A 22,554-nucleotide genomic window follows, 5' to 3' on the forward strand; every position below is an offset into this window, starting at 1 on the left:
AACCGAGAACTAATTAAATTTGATCAAACAACATTTCGATTAATTCTAAATAAATGAATCACCTCCAAAAAAAGCTTCAAACTTTTATCACGATCACCTTCACCAAAAAGGTTAAACGCAATTGTAAAATCGATAGAGAGAGGAAACGAAAATATGGAAACAATGTCCAGCAGCAGAAACGGGACGACACGGCTCGCGTTTCGGTTAGTTGATCTTAAACCGCGAGCCTGTAATCACCGGATATTGGCCCAGAGAGAGGGGAAACGTGAAACGGGCCGCGGACAGGCTCCATAAACGTTTCCAGGCTGCGATCAAATGGCGTAATTCGTCGGAAATAACGCGCACGACAGCCCGAATCTCTCGTTTATTCGTCGCGCGTCACGTTTTGTCATTAGGCTAATTATCCACCGGCCATCGATTGGAAATCGTAAGTCAAACGCGAAGGGGTGGCGTCCCTCCGCGTTGACAGCCCTCGAAATTATTCAAACGGATCGAACGAGGTTTTTCGATCGATTTCACCATTGTTTCGCGTCGAGATTCGTAGTTGACACAGCCCTTTCATGGCAAAACTTGAGACCTCGAAACTTTCCCCTTTTCGTAAACCACCCCGTCAATTTCCATTGATTCGACGCGCGACTTCTTCAACGTGGCAGAAACAACCTTCGAAATCAAAGCAACGTGAGGACACGCGATCAACCCTCGACACTTGCAGCGCATCCCCCGCGAATTTCCATAACCGCGAAATTGTCGAGATTTGGGATTGGCACAACCCTTTCACGGTAAAACTTGAGACCTCAAAACTTTCCTCAACCTTTTCGTAAACCGTCCTGTCAATTTTCATTGATTCGACGCGCGACTTCTTCAACGTGGCAGAAACAACCCTCGAAATTAAAGCAACGTGAGGACACGCGATCAACCCTCGACACTTGCAGCGCATCCCCCGCGAATTTCCGTAACCGCGAACTTGTCGAGATTTGGGATTGGCACAACCCTTTCACGGTAAAACTTGAGACCTCAAAACTTTCCTCAACCTTTTCGTAAACCACCCCGTCAATTTCCATTGATTCGACGCGCGACTTCTTCAACGTGGTAGAAACAACCCTCGAAATGAAAGCAACGTGAGGACACGCGATCAACCCACGACACTTGCAGCGCATCCCCCGCGAAATTCCGTAACCGCGAACTTTTCGCGGCGGTGGAGAACGCTCGAGTCGCGGGATCGAAATCGCGGTTCCCTGGTCGGCGAGCGGTCGATTGTTCGACCGCGAATGGAATTAAGCGGTCTCGAAGGGAGTTCCGCGCGGGTCAGGACAGAGTGCACGCGAAAGGAGCGACGGAAGTCGCGGCGGGGACGAGAGGTGGCTTCTTTCAACCGAGGGCTCCATTGTTTCCGGTACAAAAGGGGCCAGCGGGTTCGAACGGAGGGCGACGCTCGTCGAGGAGGCCATTGTTCCGCCGCGGTGGAATCGCGCGAAGACCGTCGCCTCTAAAAAAAAAAAAATTCCCACCCCCTAGAAATCACTCGACCGACTCGAGTGGCCCTGCCTCGAGGAACGTTCCCTTCAGCCTTCGAGCTTTGCTCGCCGAGCGAACGATCATTTTGTCCCTTGCAACTGCGAGACACGAGAGCAAACAGATTATTCTGTAATCGCGAGAACTTTCTACTTTAATTTCGTTCGAAGCATCGTCCTTCCTTCAAATTTAAGCAACGTAGAAGATTTTATTTTGGATATTAAACTTGTACCTTCAGAATTTAGAAAAAAAGATATCGATAGCGATGGTACCTTCGAACGATGTTCGAGGGAGGTTTCAGAAGGCACTTCCGGCACCCGAGGAGGGACGCCATGGTGGATAGAAATATACAGGAAGAACGCAGGCAGCGATCTAACCTCTGGGTTGCATTAACTTGGCGAAACACCGTGAAAGGTCGCACGGTCAGACTCCACGGGCGTCGAAATCCTCTCGGAAAGTTTCCGGAACGACAATTTCCGGATGTAATCGGGATCAGGACACTTAGGCCAAGTTTTGATTGAGCCTAGGATTACGTGGGAAATCCGGGAGATCACGAAATTAGGTCGATGGTCTGAATTATTATAACTTCTTTGTCCCTCCTGTCGTTTTCTTCGGTTTAAGCGACATCCCCGTGTCGGTTGGCCAGCAGGCCAGTCTCGTTTACGAACTTTCTGACTAATCGAGCAAGTTTCATTATTTTCTCGCGGTGGAGGATAGTAAAGTAGACTGGACGAAAAATTTCTGCGGAAGAATCCGTCAGGAAACTCGCAATTGAAGCGAGAAGTTCTTCGAGCGTTTAAACCATCGTTTCTAGAGCATAATTACGATTAATTAGTCACTGTCCGAGTGAAACGAAAGTAATTTCACGCAAAATACATAAAACAATCTCCCCGATTCAGTTCTCAAATAGAAAAGCATAGAAATCGACGAAGAAAGATTGTTCAAGTAGTAGAGATAAACCATAAGCGTCTTCGAGTCGATGCAAGTAGTGCGACTCAATAAAAAGCACCGCGTACGCTTCTAGTCGTTTGTAACTGGAATCCTTCGCTCGCGAAGGCAACGAATTTAACGCTAAAGTAATTACGAACGATTAGGAAATGAAATCCATCGATTGCTCAGCCGGAGGTGCGCGAAACGAACCCATTAAAGGCAGAAAATATATCGGTTCCGCGGGAGAGGCAGAGACGGAATTAATTTAGGGCAATCATAGCGGCGGACGATCAAATTAATTCGATTATTCGAGCGACTGTCGGGGCCGTAAATTATGTCGCGCATTACGTATTCGCCGACAGGAATGACAAGCGATTCGTTACCGTCACCGATAATACCGTGAACCGTAGAAACAGAACAGAAGGGCGGGACTAACGGCAGATAACTAAGCAAGGGCGGAGAGGAAGCGTGGATCGAGGGACTAGGACAAATCGCTCGGAGATCCCTTCACGGATTATCAGTATCTGGCCTGGATTCGTCTGAACACGTATATACCGTTTCCACTGTCCCGCACCCTGTCCCGCCGCCCCATTGTTTCGAATCGTCGACCCGTGCTAAATCGCTCGCTGTTTTTCTAACGTCGTTCGAACGTTCCTCGACTCTGTGTGCCGCAATTCTCTTTCGAGATTCCCTGCCTTCTGTCGATCGTCTTTACCTAGACTCTCTATAAACCAGGCTCGCAAAGGGGTAAACTAGAAGTTATCAAGACCTGCGATAACTCGTTCGTCGAAAATTTCGACGTGTGAAATTCTTCTCTCATCGATGTTAATTAACCCTCTGTTACGGAGGATCGTCGACGACGAGGATACGCGACGCGACAACCCTGGGGCGATTTAATAAATTGCCCTCGTTTTACGTAATGCGCGGGACGTCCACGAGTATCGTAACGGGATTAAGTGATACGAGTCGGTCATTGATCAGCCACGCTGGCGAATCGCGAGCGATGAACGAGTGATCGTGTTGGAAAGGGAGCGAGGCGGGGGAAATGAGAAGAGTATACACGCGGTTCGTTAAACGAGCGTTTCCTCTTCACAAATAGAGCCGCCCTGGTAAATTGGAGGATGCATAGATCCGAGTCGTGGCGGCAGCCACCCCGCGAACCTCGATCTCCGTCCGTATTGTGGTCCTGATTTCGAGCTACCCTCGTATCTATCATCGAGCATAAGCTCGAGAGAGGGTTGCAACATCGTGGATTCCGTGCGTGTTTTTACCACGCGGGAGCACGGAAGACGCTGAATACGAGAATATTTCTCCCTACCGACACGAATTCGACCAGACACGCGGGATAAGGGAGTATCGCGTACCAGATTGCAGGTACACGCGGCGAGAAACGTCGAGGGAGGATCCTCCAGCCAGCCCCTCTTTGCACCCCGGGGATCGATCACCACGGGTTCTTAACTCGTTCACCAGTTTGTCTTCGCTGTTATGTTCAATTAACTCGAACGGATCCGCTGAAATGCTCGACGAGAGGGTTGATTCTTTCTCGAGAAGCTCGAAACGATTTGATTTTCAAGCCGTTGATATCGATCGTGGAATTCCTCGACCATCGCGAATTTTTTTCTACTCGAAAACCGGACGAGATGTGAGATTTCCTTTTTTTTTTCTGTTCTCGATAATTGCTCGTCCATGATCGTCAGTGAATTCGAGGCTGGTGAATGGACTTACCGAAGAAGGCTTTCATTAAAATCGGATCCCTGGAACGACAGGACAGGATAATCCAGCGGCGATCGAACGAAACTGCCGGCGTTTGATTTTTTCCTGCGGTCAGGGATCTGAAAGAAGGTTAAGAGACTTGATTAAATCGAATTCAATTCGCTGCGAGAATTTTTTTTTACCCCTCCCATCGCGCCGTTCGAATCGATCAATTACAATTATCCCCTATTCTAACGGCGAGCTTTTATTTTTCCAACCCCCGATTAAAATTCGTTTCCACTCCATTAGGGGTAGAATTCTCGCGTACCATTTCACGGTTCCCTGTTACATTCGAGATACCAGTGCACGTTAGAATCCTATCAAAAAGCAGCAATTTGTTATTTAAAAAAAAAAAAGAAAAAGAAGAAACGGGCAAATGGAACATTCAGCCCTGAATTTCTATTGGATCTCGCGTGGAAACGGGAGGAGTCTCCGAGGGGTTAAACGGAATTAATTAAAGGAATCACTCGGGTCTAATCTCCGATCGACGATCGCGATAACCGGCAGGCATTGTTCTCCCGGTTTTTCGTCCGTGACAAATCCTGCCCGCGAAGTCATCGCCGGTCGAATGATTTTCTATTCTGGTCAGCCACTTCGACCGAGGCGAAGGACGGTGGAGTGCTACTTCCGTAGGCAGTTTCTTAAAGAGGGAAACTAATTGGTTATAAAATGGCCTCCCACGTAGCGGCCTTGCAAAGTCGCGTGCTAAGCACCCTCGATTCCCAATCCCTTCGCTGGTCCCGCACGACACACTCGAGCCACCCCTGCCGTGCTAAAGACGGTTACCGCTAACGTGGTCTCCCTGCCATTTCGGAGATTAAACTTTCCGTCGCAACTTCTGCGAAACACTTGCAATTATTACGGGCAACTCCAAACTTTCCATCCGTGGCGATTCTTTTCCTTCCTCTTCGCATTTTCGTTCGGGTGGAAACGAGAAATTAATCGTTCTAAGATAGTTCTCGACCACTTGTTTCTTATTTTTGTCTTTTTTTTTTTAATTAAGACCGCACTGTTTCCCCTTCCGATGAAAAATATGGGAAATCGTTCGGGAAGTTTGCTTTGATACGCAGAAGTTTCTTAAACGGAAGAAATTCCGGGCAACTTCTAGGGAGAAAATAATTTACAGTGACGCGGAAAGTTTTCGAAATTTAAATTACTGTTTGCGACAAAGCTGGGGTAGAAAATTCGGGAAATTGCCTGGAAAGCTTCCTTTGGCATTTCAAGTCCCCGCGAGGAGATCTCCTCGAGCAACTCGTAGGCAAAGTAAATGTAGACCCTTCAAAGGTAGATTAATTTAGTAGTCAATCAAAAGATGCTAAGATATACAAGGTAATTTTCATGAAATAATTTATATCGCAAAGTAGAATGAAATTTCCAATGTAAAGGAGTATCTCGATTCTAAGAGAGACTCTGTGGAATAAACGCGAAACTTTTGTAAGTCATCCCCTAAATCAAACTATACCCATTAACGAAGCAAACAATTTCTGCAAACGAACCGAGTCTGAATAAAAAATAGCGCTCGTTTGTAAAAAGATACGTAAGAGCAGAAACGGTAGAACTTTACATCGAGAAGGAAATAGCCGAGCTCCTCCCTTCGAAAAGTTTACAGAGCCCTTCGTATCCGTCATTTTTCATCGTAGGTCCCCGTGGTGTGCAGGGAAATCGGCGTTCGACGGTATGGACGACACGTAAAATATTTATCGAACCGTCATCGGAGGACGGCAAACGGCAAACAAGGAAACGGAAATTGGAGAGGAAATAGACGAAGTCTGTATACACGGCGAAAGGCGAGGCAGATCAAAAGACACGTTCTGTAAACTCTTTCCCGGTGGATGCCCGTCACGGCAGTCTCGTAAATTAGAGACCGGCCAACGGGAGCTCGCCTCGCCGTTGAATTTTCAAACGCTCCTATCCGCCACCCTTCGATCGCGTTTACATGCGTCGATACTGTTTCTTGCGTCGCTCTGGAAGATCGTGAATTACGAGCCACGACTTTCATGGCGTTATGGATATGGGATAAGATACAGTGGAACGGATGGTCCACGCTATTCGAGATATTTATCTCGCGCGTGCCATTACTTTGCGTAGACGATCGTTTCTTCTGTAATTAGTAAATCAGTCGATCCATCTTCAGAAAGCTAAGCAGAGAGATAAAACTGATAGCAGAAACGGAAAATATGTCCGTAAAGAGTCAAGATCGAGTAAGAAGACAAGCTTAAGGGTGAAAGAACGGAGTCGATGGTGAACTCGGACAAGAGAACGAAGCAGAAATTCCGCAAGGTCCACGGAATTTCACGACCGACTAATTCCCCGCTTAATTAACAGCACGAATACCAGCCAGCCCGCCATGGCTTATTTAGCCACGGAGATCTGCACGATTTCGCTCACGCCAGAAATTCATCAATCCCCTCGCTGAGAACAGAGATACCTTCGCTTTTGACCAAAGGGAATCCGCAAACGACCGATCTTGCATCCTCACCCACCTGTACGTCAGCTTGATGACACGTCAGCTTTCCTTTTCAAAGCAGCAGGATGAAATAATTGTGTCTATTTAGAAAATGAATAAATTATTTCTGGAAACTTTTGTATCTCTTGTCCTCATAAATAAATCATGTATTTCATCACTGAGTGAATTTCATTCCAAACCAATTTCATATTTATTCTCCTACCCTATCTGAACACCAACTCAACCCCATTACGATCCTCTAATCAATCTCCCCAATCAATTCCACTGTTCGCACCAAAAAAGACCACTTTCCAACCCCATAAACTACCCTGAACCACGGTCAGAGAGTCAACTTCTCTTCTAATTCTGTCCATCGGCGATATTTCCGCCCCTAAAATTCGAGGCAACCCCTAGCGCGCCATGCATCGCTCGTAATTTCAACTGGCAGCAATATTCGTCGCGGAAATTCGCGGGGTCGCGATGATATTGCGACCCACGCGAGGAGGAACTCGCGAACGGTAGGGCGAAAAAGCGAACGGCTCGCGGGGTGAATGGAAACGCTCGTCGTCCGTGTGTTTCTCGTTTTTCTTTTTTTTTTCTTTTCTGGAACAAGGCAGTAATTTATTAAGCTCGCCCTCTGGTCGGGTCACGAGGTTACCGCGCGTGCACGCGCTTGGTAGAACGCTCGTAAATTCAAGCCTCTCTCGCGTCTCCCGCTGTCGGAAAACGGGGATGCGCTCCGGCGCCGTGAACGGGATCCGAGGCACGTGGCGGCAAGCGTGCCGGAAACTGCGGCCTCGAACCGTGTCACCGAGCAGAGCCGCGTTCGCGGAATCGCGCCGCCCGCCATAACGCTTCATGGGATATTTCTCGCGCGGGACCGTGCTCGTTGAAATCCTGCTCGCGTCCCGGATGATATTAGCCGCCGGCTTTCCGCGTATGGGACACTTGGCATTACGCGTTCCGCTTCTTTCGAGGATACGCTAACGTTTGTTTTAATTAAGATTAAGCACGAGTGAAAATTCGGATAACGACGCGATATATGAAAGTTGAAACTGGACTACGTATGCTGTAGTTGAAGAATAAGTATGTGAACATGACAAAATGTATATTTTAATATAGTATTTTAATGTTAATTGGATTAATATGATCGATAGCTAATTGATTGGTAAGAGCACAGAGTGGAACGATACAATTTTCAGTGAAATACTCGACGATTGATAGAAATTTACCTTGTAACTGTATAAACGTAGGTTTAATTTGTAAAAAAATTATAAAAAAATGATGTGCACTACTGCGATAAGTCGCGAAGAGAGTAAATTTACAATAAAAACGTAAAAATTAAAAAATTCCGGGCTGATATACTATGAAAATTGATTATGACAACTCGTCACCTGCAAAGGAGTGGGAGAGTGATGATAGTGGGAAGGGGTGTATAAAAGGCGTCCTAGACTGTCAAGGGCCTTTTGGCTGTTTGGACGTCGAGGCGATAAGGTCAGGGTGGAAACGAGAATGGTTGCTGCTGGTGGCTACCTGTGGACGAGCCAAGGGTAGTGGACACTGGTGGATGACTGTGGATGGTGGTCGATGACAGTGGACAGTGGTGGAGGAGCCAAGGGTAGTGGACACTGGTGGACGATTATGGACACTAGTGGATGACTGTGGATACTAGTGGATGACTGTGGACACTAGTGGATGACTGTGGACACTTGTGGATGATGTGGACACTAGTGGATGATGTGGTCACTAGTGGATGATTGTGGACACTAGTGGATGACTGTGGACACTAGTGGATGACTGTGGACACTAGTGGATGACTGTGGACACTAGTGGATGACTGTGGACACTAGTGGATGACTGTGGTCACTAGTGGATGATTGTGGACACTAGTGGATGACTGTGGACACTTGTGGATGACTGTGGACACTAGTGGATGACTGTGAAGGCTAGTGGACCATGGTGGACACTGGTGAAGAAGTCAAGGATAGTGAACACTAATGGATGATTGTGAACAATAGTGGACAGTGATGACAACGACTTTTGCCTGACGATTGGTGAGTGAACAAATGAAAGATTTAACTATTCTGAAATGCGTTATTGGGTCCCTGCGTAGTCACCTCCACGGGGTGGGCCTGGGCCCTTGGTAACGTTTTCGAGAGACCGGTCTCTCGAAAACGATATCATGCTAAGGACTACGCACGTAGACATAAGTATAATTGTAAACTCGATATTAAAAGTACCAGAATCAGTTAAACGATTACGATTTGTAACTTCTGTCTTGTGTAAAGAGTTCATAGATTTACTTTCATTATTTCAGTGATTTATTTTATTATCCAACTATTATTTCATTGATTTATTTCATTATCCAACTATTATTTCATTGATTTATTTTATTATCCAACTATTATTTCATTAATTTTGCAGTAGATTAGAATAATTTAATCACTGGTACTTTTAGTATCGAGTCTTTTGCAGTACAACTTAAATCTTTCATGTCCTTTCCAGGACTTTGAAACTTTAAGCTGGATTGCAAATAGTATAAGTTAGTTTTAACGAACATATTTGTACACTCACATAATATAATATTATAACTGTGTAACCTGAATCCCTTCTGTCCTGTCTTCCCTAATTTATCTCAATCGAGTATGATTATGGTCGTCGTTAATCAGTTCATTGGGTATCATTTTCATTATTTTTCTCTCTGTGGTGTTTGTTCTCAACGGAGGGTTGTTCTGTAAAGCAGTTTCACTATTCTCTTTTCATTTGGAAACAAGAAAATAGCATTTCTGCTGAATACGGCGTTGGAGTTTAACATTTTCCAAGATTTGTTTCACGTAAATGTTGTGTTTTTCTCGTCATTCGATGGTTTGATATCCATTTCGTTCCTTATTCATTTCAATTTCTACGTTCGACGCTGGATCACAGCTGGATCGCCGTTGGATCGCCGTTGGATCGCCGTTGGATCGCCGTGGGATGCGTGCGTCCTTAGTTATAAGCGCTTAGATTTAAGTAATTCAATTGTAACTCAATTGTAACAAAATTGTAAAGAATTCCATTCTCCTATGCAAAGTGAGAAATAGCCATTTCTACAATCGCGTGTAGTCAGTACCGGTAAACATGCGTTACATTCTTCCTTGAGCATTCTAAGTATCTACTGCGTGAAATCGTTTCACGTAGCTTTTCTTTTCTTTTCTTTTCTTCTCTGTTCGCTCGAAATCTCATCTTCCATCGCCACGCAACGAAATAGTCGATGCTCAATCAAACTGATGTGGTTTTCGGAGCCCATTGAGATTTCGCAGCCCTTGTCGATTGGTACGCCCGTTGGGTACTCGACTTGGGTATAGGCTTAGCACATTGGACGCGCTCACGCGGGTTCGTTCCGAGTAGCTCCTACCCCGTGTCGCTGGAGTCTTCGGACCTGCTGTAAGACGACTTGGGGCGGTCTGCGAAGTTCGTTCTTGTCGTTGGGCAATGCGTCCTACTGCTAAGTCTCGCTGAATTCTTGATGGTAGCCGCATTCACCATTGGGGAGAGCGTGGTATCAGCTGTTTCGATGTAAGACGTGGCATAAACTTAATTTGCTCGCGATTCGCGTCGGGTACGGTTCACCTAGTGACTAGTGTAGAACCATCGGGTTAGAATACTCTCGCGAGAATCTAACGCAGGTTTATTTGGTACTTGTTCGTTTTGATCGCGTCGCGAATTTTATTTAGTCTATTTCTTTGCTTAACTTTAGTTTAACTTAATTTTGCTTCCATTTTTACTATGATTCTTATCAATTTTTCTTACAATAGAATTATAGAGTTTAGTATATCGTATCGTAGACCCCCTTGCGAAGCACTTTAATTCTTCTAAAGTGTTTGTAGAGTCATATTAGAAATTTCACTTTGTGTAAGATAATGGCATTCCTCGTCATCCCCTTCGCTAAAGTCCATACTGCAATTTCTAAAATCTATGTTAGATTTTGGAAAATGTATTATGGATTCCGGTTATTTGAGATTGAGAAGTAGAGTCAGTCCTCGGTACCTTCTGTACCGAGAACACACAGATGTAATGGAGGGTGGATGGGATTAGGGAAATTAGGGATGGGTCCCTGCGTAGTCACCTCCACGAGGTGGACCTGGGCCCTTGGTAACGTTTTCGAGAGATTGCCCTCTCGAAAACGATATCATGCGAAGGACTACGCACGTAGACATAAGTATAATTGTAAACTCGATGTTAGAACTACCAAAGCATTTAAACTGATTGTCTTATATAGACCTTATACAATTAATTTTTAGAATTTTCTATAATATTCCATTAACTTAAATTTGCTTCTCACTTTCTATTTTCTATTCCTTGCTCTCCTTTTCGAGTATCTTTACTTTTTCGCACAACTATCACTCTACTTTGTTCGCATGAAATTAAAATACTTTTAGTGCGGGTAGTTCTAACGTCGAGTTAGTTGTAAGCTTTGTACTTGATTGTAAATTGTATAGTTATTTAAGGTAGAGTTTAAGTTAAGTTAAGTTTGCGTTCTCGCCGATGGATGCGTGCGATACTTAGTTTTAATTATTTTTGTATATTATATGTAACTCCTACATAATAAAATTGTAAAGAAATACATTCTCTTATCCAAAGTGAGAAACAACCACTTCCCCAATCCGTCACCGTACATCTATCAAAGTAGAACAAATTGTTCTAACTTAAATCGGTTCGCGTTTAGTCTGTACCAATGAAAATGCGTTACACACTCCCTTGAGCATTCTAGTTTTCCGCTGCGTGCAATCGCTTCACGTAGCTTTCCTTTTCTCTTCTATTCACTCGAATTTCCGTCTTCCATCGTCACGCAACGAAACAGACGAGACTCAATCAAACTGATGTGGTTTTCGGTGCCCATTGAGATTTCGCAGCCCTTGTCGATTGGTACGCCCGTTGGGTACTCGACTTGGGTATAGGCTTAGCACATTGGACGCGCTCACGCGGGTTCGTTCCGAGTAGCTCCTACCCCGTGTCGCTGGGGTCTTCGGACCTGCTGTAAGACGACTTGGGGCGGTCTGCGAAGTTCGTTCTTGTCGTTGGGCAATGCGTCCTACTGCTAAGTCTCGCTGAATTCTTGGTGGTACCCGCATTCACCATTGGGGAGAGCGTGGTTTCGATTGTTTCGACGTAAGTCGTGACATAACTTGTTCGCGATTCGCGTCGGGTACGGTTCGCCTAGTGGCTAGTGCTGAACCATCGGGTTAGAATTCTCTCGCGAGGATGTAACGCAGGTTCATTGGTACTTATTCGTTTCGGTCGCGTCGCGAATTTTATTTTCAATTTTGCTTCTATTAGTTTTCTTTAACTTTGATTGGATTAACTTTCAATCATAATTTTTTCGAGTCAGTAAATAGTTAAATTAAGTTTAGTGTATCGTACCGTAGACCCCTTTGCGAAACACTTTAATTTCTCTAAAGTGTTTGTAGAGTCATCTTAGAAATTTCACTTTGTGTAAGATAATGGCATTTCTCGTCATCCCCTTCGCAAAAGTCCGTACTGCAATTTCTAAAATCTATGTTAGATTTTGGAGAATGCATTATGGATCCCGGTTGTTTGAAATTCAGAAGTAGAGTCGGTCCTCGGCACCTTCTGTGCCGAGAACACACATATGTAATGGAGGGTGGATGGGATTAGGGACATAGGGATGGGTCCCTGCGTAGTCACCTCCACGGGGTGGACCTGGACACTTGGTAGCGTTTCCGAGAGACCGGTCTCTCGAAAACGATATCATGCTAAGGACTACGTGCCTAGATTTAAGTCATTTGCAACTCAGTTGAAAGTTTCCAAGTCCTTTTCAGGACTTTGAAACTTTCAGTTGGATTGGAAATTGTATTATTAGTTAAATTATAGTGTAAGTTAAGTCAAGTTTACGTTCTCGATTATAGTTATAGATACTTTTATATATTTTATATGTATGTAATTCCCCAAGTCCCTTACTCTCCTATATAATAAAATTATAAACTTCTACAATCCCTTATCGTCCATTTATTGAAACAGAACATAATTGTTCTCGCGTAAATCGATCTGCATTTTCTCGATACCAATAAACTATTGCGTTACGGTATTCTTTTGCATGTAAGTAGTGAATAATGTAGTTTCACGTTTGGTAAGTTCGCTTCCACGAGTAGTTCCACATTCTCTGGCGTCTCTGCCGATTTATCGCCACGCCGCGGCATCACGGTGTGCCGGATGGCCAATCTAGGTGGACAAGGAAGCGCCATCCGGCGCACTGCGCGTCGCCGCGACACGCGCGGAGACATTAGAATTTATTTGCGCGCGACGGAAACAACTTCCCGGATATGAAATTACCCGCGGATGAGTTTCTACCCCGTGTTCTACGAGTAAGCCCGTGTTCCACCCGGAAATGTCATGGTTCGCGTCCATTCAACGCCCTCTCGAATAGCGGACGCCGTCGTTCCTCTCTCTTCCGCAACCGTTCTTTCAAAAAATCGTACGGATAAGAAAAATCTCTTGCGTTTCGCGTCCTGTTCCCCTTCGATTACCTTTGCGTTCTCATTTTTCTTGGATCTCTCTATTCGTTATCTTCCTCTCACATTCCCCTTTTCCTGACATCCTCTGTCCATTCTCCTCTCTACCTTCCATCGTCTTTTTCCCTCGTCCTTTTCAATTTTTCTGTTGTGGTTGCCCCACTTTTTGCGCCGTTTCACCCACCGTTGCTTAATGGTTTTCCTTTTGTGAAGGTGAAACTACCCTGCGCTATTATCGTTATCGCATCTCCCGGGTTCTCCGCTTTTCATCCCTCCTGGAGTCTTTGCTGTAACGCGTTTCACTTTCAACGGGACGGCAGGTAACGCACGTTCAACATCCTTTATCCTTCGCGTAGAATTTTTGCCTCTGCCTTCTGTCCGATGGAAGAGACGCGTCCGCCGCAAAAGTTCGCCGCAGCCGCGGACGATGATTCAGAAAGAGAGAAGGAAGAACGAACCGTACCACGCGCCACTCGACCCATATTTCCTCGCCTGGTGAACAACGGACAGTAAACACCGGGAACGGCCGTAACTCGTCGATGATTGTGCTTTACGGCTGCCACATTCGTCTCCCCGGATGCGACTCGTTCCTCCGGTTCTCGCGACCGCCGCGGTTTGCCTATTGTCGATGATTCCCGTAGAAATTCTATCGTTCGAATCGCCTCGTCGATCTCGAGGGGAATAAATTCCAAAGGGGCGAGAGCAATCGATGGCGGTTCCCGCTTTTGAGGCTTTGCAACGGTGTTGACAATTAATCTGCATAGTTTAAACGAGTTAAGTTCACGCGTCGCGTGATACCGGATATTGTACTTCGTTCTACGCCATGTATCAATTTGCGTTCGATTGTCCCCGGTATCGTACATAATTCCGTATTACATTGTGCTCCGATCGTATTCCATTTTGGTATTCAATTTTCGTCCCCGTATATATTATCCCCTATTTTACATTAAAGCTCGCGCGCGTTACTATTTGATCTACGTCTCGTTGTGTACCGCGTATTTTATTTAATGCGAATGTAGAAATTATTATCACCAGGAGGAGCTATTAATTCTATTTGCCACGTAAATCGTGCTTCGTTCCATTATAATTGCATCGTGTTCCACGTATCTCGCTCCGTTCCATTCTGAGCGTTGTTGCGTCGAACCTTTCGATCTCCATGTTTTATTTCGCGTTAAATTGTGTTCCGCGTGGAACGTTATTCCGGTGGTTCGTTCCGCGAAGGGTTTTATACGAGGAAATTTCGAAAACAGCGCGCAGAGGAAAAGTTAGAGACACAAGGAACGGCGTAAGGAGTGCACCGTGCGTCTGACCACACACGGTTCTCCGCTACTTCCGCTGACTCTACCACTGTCCACTCTCGACCGCGCTATTTTATTTGTGTTCCTATAACTTTTATCCGGACACTCGAACACGGTGCCTCGAAAATTCACGGAGGTAAAAGCTTTTCCATTTAGGAGAGACCTTAAGCAGCCGCGCAAGGTCGGCTGGAATTTTCGCAATTGGATGAGCTTTATACAAATGGAGCCGCGTTCCTAATCCTTTAACCAGAGAAAAAGTCTTTCCGGTTCGCTGTTTCACTTACACCGCGCGTTTCAACTCGACGCTCCGTTGCGGCAACAAAACATCTTGGTAATTAACGTTTTACACGAATCCACGCGAACGCTGAATAAACACGATGTGAAAAAAACGGTGGTAAGTGAAAAGGAGAATCGTCCAGCTCGGTCGCTGGTTAGAAATAAAGAAAGGAAACGGGATAGCAGAGGAACGAAAAGGAGTAGCGTATTCAAGAAATCGTACGAACGCCTACGCGATCTCCGCAAAAATTTCCCAAAGGAACGCATGGAAAAAAGAGGCGGAAGTGAAGGGCGGCCCATCCAACCGGCGAAACCACCTGCCATTCCCTGCCAACGATCTCATAAACGGTCCTCACCGTTCCTCGAACCGGGAACGAGGCGAAATTCAATCTCGCCGACCATAAGCGTTCCCGTTTACGAGGACAAAGTGTTTCGCGAGGGGATGCTAGCACCTTAACCGCCCCGCTGTCCTCCACGGTAGACTATCCCTTGAAAATCTCCTCGAACCAGTGCAACGCAACAATTTCCATCGTCCCAGCCGTTTCCACGCCGTCAACCACTGGAAAGAGTCGATTCCAACCCCTCCGTCCCATTTCACCGAGCCCACCCTCCACCGCGTTCCTGGTTCGTTCTTTCCTCTTCCACGACTGGTAACGCGACCGTGGTCCCAGCGTTCCCTCCTCGTCGTCCTCGTCTTTTGTCAGCGCCACGATCGGGAAACACGGTATCAACGGCGCAGACAGAAAGAAACGATCGCTGAAACTACGCCCGCCCCCTTCGTTGCCCGCGATAAACGTGACGAAGAGCGTTGATAACGAGGGAGAGGATTTTTCCCGAGGAGAACGGCCGTTGAATCGACGTGAAAAGTCGAGTGGAAACGCGGTGTCGCGATATAGTATTGTCCCGGGCTGGTTCGGGGTTGATCGAGACGTTAGAAGACGTTTTGGGGGGGTGATTTCGTGGATATCGCCGGAGATACCGAGTATCGTGCGGGCTTATCGCTGCGGAGGGTTCGTGGTTCGGGTTAGCAGGTGGAGTTTCTCGATTTCCCAACATTTCGGGTAGTACTTCGCTGCTGCTGATGGAGTATTTTAGAATGGTAGAAATAAATAAGGGTGGTAGATAGCAGCGTTTCTTTGTAGGGATGTTCCTTCTTGCATTTTGAACAGAAGGGACTAAAAGAGATTATTTATAATAAAATTTGGGAGTATTATAATGAAAAATATTGTGGCAAAGGAAACATTGCGAGGCAGCCGCTTCGATGAAAAATATTTCTCTGCTAAAATAAAAAGGGGAAAGCAGTCGGACATAAAAAGGCGGGAGTTAAGACAATCGCAGCGCGTATCGAGTAAATAAAAATGTATCCCGCCGGGAGGAATATAGCGAGATAACATTTGCAGGTGAAACTCTGGTGTTAGAACGCGACGAAATCATCCCTGGGGAGGCTTTTAGGGAAGACGACGCGGTGGATTGCGTAACAAAGAAATAATAACGTGTGGCGTCGAGGTTTCCAGGGGTTTCGGGTTGGCCACGTGACGGGATTATTCAACAACGCCGCAATTGCTTCGTGCTGTACCAGGAACGTGATCGCAAACGATCCTGCCACTGTTCCTTGCACTAACGGGAACGTGATTCGGAACAAAAATGTTCATTTGCCCACGCCAACCCCTTTAACGTCTGCCCCGCCGCAGTTCACGCGCAACTGCGTGTAACCAACCCCTTCTTACCTTCCCCAACGCTCTTTTATACCCTTCGTATCTTTGCTCGTGCGAACAACTCTGTTTATCCCTCGAAATGAAACAGACTCTGTATACCAACTGCGCGTAATTTATTTTATCGTTGAAAAATATTTCGAGGTTCCAGAAAAAAAAAAACTTCAATTATGTAAGGGGTGTAAAGAACCAGAGGAAAGTGAAAAATTGAGCGAGGATAGATTTAAAACGACGGACGGTCAGGGGAAAGGGAGGTCAAAGGCAACATTAAAACACAAAGGAGGGCCCAGAAATAAGGGATAAGCGAAAAGTCGATTTTCTGAAAGCCACTTAGTTTTCTTTCCATCTTCTCGTTCCGTTTTATCACCTTTTGCCAAAGTTTACCGGAGGTAAAGGAGTATGCTCGCTTCGATGAAACAGGACTCTCGCGAGTTAGCCTCCCTTGGTTTTTACCACCGGAAAGCAGTTGTCCCCTTTAATAGAACATAACAGACAATTGAAGAGCGCCGTCCACGCAATGTTCTCGCGTATCGATCATTTCACTTTCGTTCTGCAATTTACCACACGGTGGGATCCACTTTTATACCGAGTTCACCTTGTAACCAGACTATGAAGACTAAGTCTCTCGACGGACAGCGAAAGTGAGGAGAAAATAAGGGCTGCTCCATGCCAGAAACGTTTTCAACGATTAAAAAATAAAGTCTCAATTCTCTCAGAGAATTATTTTTTAATATAATAAGATAAATACTGAGATGATATTTTCGTCGAATATGTCGAGCATCAGGCTTGCCTATCAGATAAGCTAAACATCCCCATAACCCAAGTAAACATTAAAGCGTTAAAATATGAAAAGATCCTCCTGCATCAGAGTTCACCCTTATCCTAAACGAGATTCGTGTAAAATCCTCCTCCGTGTCTCCCTGAAGAAAAATATCATACCCCGTATTCCACAGGCAAGAAGTTATAAATAGTCGAGTCACCACAGGAGACTCTAATCAGGGCAAAATAAAAAATCCTCGCGAACGATGGAAACCCATAACAACGTCGACTGGAAGGTTACTCGATACTCCAGCCCTCAAAGAGCCGCGAGCTCGAGGAATAAAAAATTTCCACGTCGCTCGGGGCGCGCCACCCCCGCGATGCATTAGCGAGAAAACGAGGAACGGTGATCGCGACGAGTTTACCGTTAATTCGCGTGAATTATGACCGTGTTGCGTAAAAAGAGATGACGTCGGAAGAAAAATTGCTGCCCCGTCGTAGAATATTTTCCTAGCCGCGTTCGAACGTCGCGGGACGCTCGCGATTGGGGTGGAATTTCTCTGTCGCTCGATCTCTGCGAACGGTACAACCATACTCGAGACGGATTCCTTCGCGTAATATATGTTTCGATGCTTTTAAGCATAAATTTCTTCGATTCCTTTTTATATCATAATATAGCAGAAAAAAGCTGTCAAAATTGTACGAAATGCGAGGAGTTATTCGCGATGTTTCACCAGAATTTTACGATTAATGTCATAGAGGAATATTTGTCCGAAATAAAAAGGATCGTATTTTTGTCAGAACGATAAGAAAACTCCAATTTACGTGTCACAGGCAACGACGAAACAAAGAGAGGAGTCGTCCCAAAGGGCCGATGCTATTCGACAAATTTTACAGTTTATCCCATCCCCGTGTCCTGTAGCACGCGAAATCGCCAAAATTCCGCAGACGCATTTGTCCGTGCCGGAACTTTTACCCTCGGGCAGCTATTCGAAACTTTCAGTGGAGCTCGTGACCACTCGGTTACCCTCTGAAGGGTGCCAGGGAAGAACGAGGGAGAAAAAAAAGAAAGATCGATGAGAGAAACCACTTTTCGAAACCCTTTTAAAAATAAGATTCTTTAAAGGAATACCAATTGCCGGAATGGCAATTTATGTGCCTGCCAGTGCATATGGTTGCCACTTTTTCTGATAAATTGCGTCGATACCGGACGGTTGAAGGGTGGATCGATGAGCAGGCACTTTGGCTAAAAGGGTGCATTAGGACTTTTAACAGTATTAGACTACCAAGGGAGATAATGTGCCCACTTTTTCGTGACTTCCCTGATAAAGCTAAATACCTATTAACACGGGGGTTACGATTACTATTAATTTACAGAGCTAACTCGATCCAAAAAAATTGATCTGGAAGAGGAAATACTTTCCCTTAAAATTGCAGGCAACGCTTGCGACGACCGCGCGCGATAAAATTAACTTAATCACCACGATACATACTCCATATATTGTCGATAACAATATTAAATAAAACAATATCCCGATTTCCCATTTTCAGACGATTACCTCTTCACTCTCGTTCCCCGATTATTTATACTGTAATCGACAAACCGCAATCCCATTTGTTGTTATCAGAAACAACCCCCAAATGACGAGCCCGGGCGTTCACGCGATTCTAATTAAACTTATTAAACGCGACCGATTCCCTCTTCGAATTAAACGTCGAGCGCTGCTGTTAAATCAACGGTGCGAACCCGGCGTTTGCGTTCACCCGGGGCTGTGTCCACGTCCTGCGTCGCTGTATCATCGTCGACGCGCGGCATCGGCATCGCAAACGAAACAATACCGCGATTGATCGCGAATCATCATCCGTCACGATTGTTTGCCAGCCAATATTGACGCGCCTCCTTGTGCTGCACGCAACGTACGCGCGGCTATCGGTGTCGACGCACCGATCTTCATCGAACGATCGAAACGCGATACCGCGCCCCTGGAGCTATCGCAATGGCGACTCCACCGACTGTTCGACCATCCATGCGGTAGTTTCCGTTTTACGCCAAGTGTCTACGACTTCGTGTGAATATGCATCGAGGGACTGCTAGTTGAGACTGGTTTTCCTCTTCCTTGGAATCGAGGGGATGAAATGGGATCCTTGGTTTCTTTTGTTGGCTTATAAAAGAACTGGAATAATTAGGTTAGATTTCTTTAAGGATTTTTTAGACAACGAAGAGTGGATTTTTATTGATATTTTTAAGTATTTTAGAATTATCGTTTTGACTCGCGGAACAATGCACGTGGAATATCTAGGATATCTGTACGTGTATGGGGTGAACGCGGTTTCGAGGAATTAGATTGCGTTAGAACCCCGCGTAGGTACACAGGCGACTTCCTCTTTCATTAGTTAACCATGTGATACCTTTGTTTGACAAACAACGAACCCTAATCGAGTCTCGTGTTATCTACCCTTCGCTGTGCTCCGTGCTTTTCTTCGAATCGGTCACTACGATTTAACAACCGAAACGTGGACAAAATATTGTCCAACTAACTTGATAAAGAACTTTACAAATACCCTAACGATTGGACAAATTTAAAAACGTCAAGATCGCTTCGATGATGTCCTATTTCTTCCAAAAAATTAGCTCCAACTTTCGATCTCAATTCTGAAATACCCAGACGATCTGAATATCTAGAATTGCAGCATCCTCGAATTGAAGCGCACAGTAAACGCTTTAAACCGGTCAGTAGCCAATGACAGTCCACACCAGAGTCTCCAAGGACTATCAGACAAGAACAACAGGCGAGGACGTGGTGATCGTAGTCCCTGGAGTTTGTCGAGTTCGTTGTGCAAGCCTATCGATCATCACGTTAGGAAGATAGCATGCATTAGAATTGTTCGCACACCTAACTACTGGTCGCCATTACGCGACCCGGGACCACACGGTCTCCCAAATCTGTTTATCTTCGAGATACGGAGGATTCGGTTCTGGCAAGGTGAATACGCGCCATCAAGGACCAGGCAGGTGGCTCTGACCGCAACCGGAAGACGCTTTGACGCGCGATAAGCTCGGACCCCGGCTAATCGCAGAAATGGTCGATCGCAGAAACGCATCCGAAGAAATTAGGGGAGGATATTACGCCACAACTGTGCTAGAGTCGATTGTTCGAGATTACAGTTCGCTTCAAGCAATAACAGTGGAGATAGCAAGGATTTCAACCCCTGCTCTTAGCTTTTCGAAGCGTTCGTTAATCGAATCGACGATCATATCGAAGAGAAATAACAAATTTCAAACGATGAGCATCCAGTCGTAATAATTTCCGCCAAAGGGAACACTTGTTAAACCGGAAGAGTGGAGGCTTTTCCGTTCGAAAGCGCCTCGATTGCAAATGTCTCTTCGATCCTTCGAGCAGCAACGCGTGTCTAGCTGCTTCGTGCGAGCTTTAATGGCGTCGACTACGGTGAGAACGTCCAGCAGGGGGAGAACAGCTCGAAAAATCAAGAGGAAATGATAAAAAGAAAAATGAAGCGGAGAGGAGTATTAAAGAGGCGGAATAAAAGGGTATTTTCCAGGCCTGCCGCCTTCCTCTCGCCTTGCTCTACCGATTTCCACCCCTTTCGTCTGCTGCTTTTCCAACACTTTCACGCTTCCGTTCCCTTCGCCACGTCGACGTTCCTCATTCCGTCTGATCCGATTCCTCTCGTTCCCTTTGAGCCTGCACTAGTTTCTTGGATTTCTCCTCGTTCAAGGAGTCGCTCGGATAAATTGTAACATTTCGGCGTCGAATCGAATGAAATTATCTTTTCCATCTTTTTTTTCTCTTCGACTGCACTATTTCTACGATCACTCAAGAGAGTTTCTTTATTGGATTTTCTATTCTCACTCGTCTCTGCCGGGGAGTCGAGTTTTGAAAACGAAATTTATTCAAGATTTTTTAACCGATCAAAGTTTCAAATATTATTCAAAGACCTGGGATTGTATTTTTACTTGAAAAGAAACACTGAAGGGACGAGACACTTCCCCTTTCTCTGTCGCAAGAATTTCCTTCGAGGGATATCAGTGCCCCGATTAAGCGTGGGAGAAAGAAGCTGCGCGGAAAAATAAAATTTTCCAAACGGTCTACGTGCTTTCTCTCGTCGTTGGACAGACTTTTCGTGGCTACACGAAGAGACAAGTAAGCGAGGAGGAAGCGAAAGAAAGAAGTCAGCGAGGGTAGTTCGCGGAAACTTTCCTTTTTCACCTAGTTCCATTGTTTTCCAGAGCTCTGTTTTCGTCCTAAGACAGTCCGCTGTATACCTTCCTCTCTTTCTCTCGTTCCTCGCCACGCTCCTGCGAGAATACCTTCGATGCGCTACGAATGGCCCAGCGGTCGCTTTCAACAAACTTCCCTTAAACGAATTTACCGTGAATTCTGACGATCTTTTCCATGTCGAAAATTCTACGAATCGACGACGGCTACTAATACACCTTTTTAACGTGAACGTGACTTCGAAACGAAACTTCGAGGCGTTCAGATCAGATTTCTGGGAACGTGGAACTCGATTTAATCGAACGATCGATCCCGCATCCGCGGAAAGGAGAGACACTCGTTTCGATCTATCATCGAGCGGAATCATCTGTTAATGGAGCAACGCAGTCTCGGGTAGATTTGATTTCGATAATGGAGAAGCCACGTAGGCGTGCGGGCTGCATGCCACACTCCTGATTTTGCTAATGAAGGATAATTTAGGCGGCAATTAAGAGGACTATCGAATGCACTGCTCGCACCGTGGACTGGGACCGCGTAAACCATCCCCTAACGTTCTTCAGTCGTTCACCTTCTTTCCCTCGGCCGATTCTCCCCTTTTTTTCCTCCAGCCACACCTTGGTTGTCTCGCGCCATTGGAAACGAGCGTCTGCTGGTGCGAGGGTACCAAAGCGGGGTGAATGGATCTGGACGAGTTTATTCTTACCTTCTGAAACATAAAATTAAAAAATAAAATGAAGTATTATCGAACAGGGCATTGTTATTGATGCATATTAGTTTAATAATACTTAAAAGGAAAAAGGTTTAGAAACGAGAAATATTTGTTGAACCGCGTGACCGCCACGAGCCGAAACCGAGGCCATTTTCAACCCCTCCGCCAAGACGGTTGAGAAAATAATTACTAGGCCGCCTGAGCATTACCTTCGCGTTCTACTTGCCCCGTTTTTTTTCTCTCGCGAACCACACACAAGGGAAGAGGGGTGGAGATTTAGAAGAAAAAAAAGCGAACGAAAAGGAAGGGGACCTGTGGAAAGACGAAAGAGTAGGAAGGGTAGAAGGGTGAAGCCATTTGTCTCGGAAGAACCGGGCGAGCGCAATACAAAGTAGCCTGTTTAGTTCTCGCTA

At 45.6% G+C, this 22,554-nt stretch overlaps 1 long non-coding RNA gene across 1 annotated transcript in view; it reads right to left on the bottom strand.

Moving 5' to 3' along the window:
- Window positions 1–22,106, bottom strand: part of LOC143428019 (uncharacterized) — a 45,323-nt gene extending 23,217 nt beyond the window's left edge. The window contains exons 1-2 of the long non-coding RNA XR_013102386.1: window positions 22,001–22,106; window positions 4,168–4,274 (exon numbers count right to left, since the gene is read on the bottom strand). This is a non-coding gene — a long non-coding RNA (uncharacterized LOC143428019). The remainder of the gene's footprint in view (window positions 1–4,167; window positions 4,275–22,000) is intronic.
- Between the last annotated feature and the right edge of the window lie 448 nt (window positions 22,107–22,554).

This window comes from Xylocopa sonorina, chromosome 10 (genome assembly GCF_050948175.1).
Source record: "Xylocopa sonorina isolate GNS202 chromosome 10, iyXylSono1_principal, whole genome shotgun sequence".
NCBI lineage: Eukaryota > Metazoa > Arthropoda > Insecta > Hymenoptera > Apidae > Xylocopa > Xylocopa sonorina.